Genomic DNA, 3,908 nt, shown 5'->3' on the forward strand with positions numbered 1-3,908 from the left:
ATTCAGCTCTCAGAGTGGGCAAAGGGAAGGTTTGATGTGTGGGCTGCTACAGCCTCATCATACATTGGCCAAAGGGTTGCTTTGATTTCTTCTGCTGGGAGATGATTTAAGGATTGAACGCTCTGGTTCAAAACTACTTTGAGCACTTGGGTCTTTTGATGAAGATGGTTTTATTTTGGTAATGTGTAAAAATTATTATTAATGACAACAGTTTTCATGTTTGGGATTGCACCAGTCTGAATTGGCCTGATGTCCTGAAGCTTAACAGGGATGGGCTGTGGCTGCCCCTGGATCCATGGAAGTGTCCAAGGCAAGGCTGGACAGGGCTTGGAGGCAGCCTGGGACAGTAGAAGGTGTCCCTGCCCATGGCAGGGGGTGGAATTGGATGAGCTTTAATGTCCCTCCATCCAAACCATTCTGGGATTCCATGAACTGGGGCATTGCCACCCTGAAATCTGCAGTCTTTACAGCCAAGAGAGGGTCAGGCCCCGTGCAATAAATGTGCACTCCAAGTTTTCCTTGGTTATCTTTTGTGGGCCTTTAGGAGTAGAGGTCTCCTAAAAACTTCCTGCAGAGATCTGGAGTTTAAAAATAACAGCTGGAGGGTTTTTTTGAGCAGTCACGTGGATGCAGCAGCTGCATTAAGAGCAGGAGTGGGATGCAGAGAGGTGAGTGCTCCTTCATGCAATTTCCTACCTCAGAATAGTTCAAGGAATGGTCAGCAGAAGGAACACGACTGAGCCATTGCTCAGGAATTCTGCAGTGCCTTTCATCAGCCTCTGCCCAGCCCCTCTGCAGTCCCATGTCTGAGAACGTGCCTGGTGTGGCTTTGCCAAGGTAACACCACTTTTTGGGCCAGTTTGTCACCAGAATGGGATTTGGGAAATCCTGCTGGCCCACCTGGCTTTTGATTCACTGTGACCTTACATTGCTGTACCTCATTCCCTGGGGGTGCTGGGACCCCTGGAAGTATAACCACTACACTATGACATAATTACCTCCAGCAGCCACATGTGCTAATTAGAAGGTGCTGTGTGCTTGCCAATAAAGCACTGAGTCAAACACAAGGATGTGAGTGGTTGGTGACTGAAATCCCTCCCAACAGCCAGTGCCAAAGGAATGTCTGGTTCCCAGTCTCTTTGTTAGCAATTGGAAATGGGAAGGAGTTTAAAACTAAACCACTTCTGCCTGTGGAAATGGGCTCACTCTTGACTTATCCTTATAACCCAGCAATTTCTTCCATGTTTTTCCTAATACTAATTTTTTTTTCCTCCTGAAATCCATACTGCAGTTCCTGAAGTGTTTCTTGTGCCTCTTTAAATTCCCCCCAGATCACTCAGCATTACTGAGGTATCTTGGGAGTATCTTGGTAACACACCTTGCTGGAGGGGGGACATTCCCCTCAGTGACTGACTCTGTGCTTCCTCACTCTCCATCCGTGGCAAGCACCTGGTGGCTCTTCTCCCTGGGGATTGTGTTCTCCATGCCAAATTTCAGGCTGCAAATATTGACCAAAGAGTTAAAACTTGGGAAGAGGGTGGGAGGTAACTCAGCATGTGGTGGGAGTGGGATGGATCCCCCAAGCTTTTCTAAGGAAAATGAGAGCTGTCTAAATGCTGGGAGCGGGCAATCTTCCATGTAAATCCATAATTGTGGGATTATGGATTATAACCAACTCGTTTTACTTAAAGTAAAACAAATACTTGGGGCATTCAAAACATTCAGGAAAACAGCAGGACACCAGGAAGTCTGTTCTACCACAGAATCCCAGAGTGGTTTGGGTTGGAAGGGACCTTAAAGCTCACTCCAACCCGCATGGGATTATACAGGTGTAAATGCTGACCCTGGTGCCTCCAGAACAAGGAGGAATGCAAATGGATGCATGTACCTGCTGGTGCTGTACAGCTTGTTTGCCTTATACTTTATGCTTTAAATCCCAGAATTAACCAGGAAAGCATAAACTGGTGTGTGGGATCTGTTGGGTTGCTGTATAAGCAGCTGACTTTAGTCTCCCCAGTGACTTGTGGGGGATCAGGCTGGGGTGTTTCAGGATTTGCTCCAATACCCCCCCACTCCCACTTCAGCAGGAGTCACCTTCCTCCTCACATGCAAATCAAGCTCTTATCCTTAGGATCCCCCTTAATGCAATGTTTCTGCATCTCCACAGGTTGATGAGGAGCTGGGAAAAGTTTTTTTGTTTGGCTCAGTTCTAACCCAAGTTTCCCTTCCCTTCCCTTCCCTTCCCTTCCCTTCCCTTCCCTTCCCTTCCCTTCCCTTCCCTTCCCTTCCCTTCCCTTCCCTTCCCTTCCCTTCCCTTCCCTTCCCTTCCCTTCCCTTCCCTTCCCTTCCCTTCCCTTCCCTTCCCTTCCCTTCCCTTCCCTTCCCTTCCCTTCCCTTCCCTTCCCTTCCCTTCCCTTCCCTTCCCTTCCCTTCCCTTCCCTTCCCTTCCCTTCCCTTCCCTTCCCTTCCCCATGGTTTCCAGAGCTGTTAAACTGGCTGGGCCATTCCTGCAGGAAAAGAGCAGGCTTGGCCTGGCGTGGTTTTTCTGTCCAAGCCCTTGTTCAGCCCTTTCCTTCCCTGCCAGCAGGTTATTTATGGAGGAAGGGGTGGGAATTGCAGGGAATGCACTCCTGGAAGCTGCTGGCTTTCACATTTTTTAAATGCTTTTACTTTCAGTTCCATTTTCAGTTACCAGGGTCGGGTGATGCAGGTGCTAGGCCAGCCCCAATTCACAACCCTTTACCTCAGCCTCAGGTTTTATTTATAATTTAAGTCTTTTCATCAACTCCCATCTCTGTTCTGTGATGGCAAATGGGGCTTGTACTTGAGGTTTTTAGGAACTTTTCCCACCAGTGGAGGCTTGGGCTGGAACAACGTGGCCCATTTTGGGATCTCTGGTGCCACCAGCATAGGGACCCCAGCAAAGAGCTGGATCCCCCATTTCAGGTTGCTGGAGCAGAACTGAAGAAAGCACTGCTGAAGGCTGAGGTGGTGGGGTGCTATATGGATCCCTCATTTTTCCTCACCACTGATAATTTCCTTTGTGGCCAGCATGCAGCAAAGCTGCAGGCTGAGCCCTGGCTCAGCTGGGTGCTGGTGTGCACCTCACGTCCCCAAACCCAGTGTGTGTCCACTCAGCAGTCACCCAACAGCACTGTCCCCTCCTGTCCCCCTGGACTGCGAGGGAACCAACACCATCTCCCCTTATCCCCCTCACATCCCTTCTTGCCGTGAGAGAACCAACGCCACCTTCTCTTGTGTCCCTTCACTGTGTCATGGCAGTCTCCCAAATGCCATCTCCCCTCACTGAGGTCAGAGCCATGACAGACCCAAGGCCATTTCCCCCCACATCCCCTCACTAATCTCAGGGCTGTGAGTGAGCCCTCACTGTCCTCAGCATCATGTCCTCTCACTGAGCCCCGGGCTGTGAGGAACCCAGGCCCACCTGCCCTCACTGTCCGCAGTGGCACATCACCTCGCGTTCCCTCACGGTCCCCTCGAGTTCCCTCACGTTCCCTCACGGTCCCTCACGGTCCCCTCGAGTTCCCTCACGGTCCCCTCGAGTTCCCTCACGTTCCCTCACGGTCCCCTCACAGTCCCCTCACGGGGTCGCAAGGGTCCTCCCCCCCCCCACGGGCGCCATTTGGGGCGGGCTGGGTTCGACCCGGCTGGGCTCGGCTGTGTTCGGTTCGGTTCGGCTCCGTTCAGCCAGGCTGGGTTCGGCCGGGCCGGGTTCGGTTCGGCTCCGTTCGGCCAGGCTGGGTTCGGCCGGGCCGGGTTCGGTTCGGCTCCGTTCGGCCAGGCTGGGTTCGGCCGGCCCCTGATCCCCGGGCGGGGCGGTGCCGTTGCCGGCCCGGGGCGGTGCCGTTGCCGGCCCGGGGCGGGCAGCGCCGCTCGCTCCCTCCCTC

Source organism: Taeniopygia guttata, chromosome 21 (assembly GCF_048771995.1).
Source record: "Taeniopygia guttata chromosome 21, bTaeGut7.mat, whole genome shotgun sequence".
NCBI classification, from domain to species: domain Eukaryota; kingdom Metazoa; phylum Chordata; class Aves; order Passeriformes; family Estrildidae; genus Taeniopygia; species Taeniopygia guttata.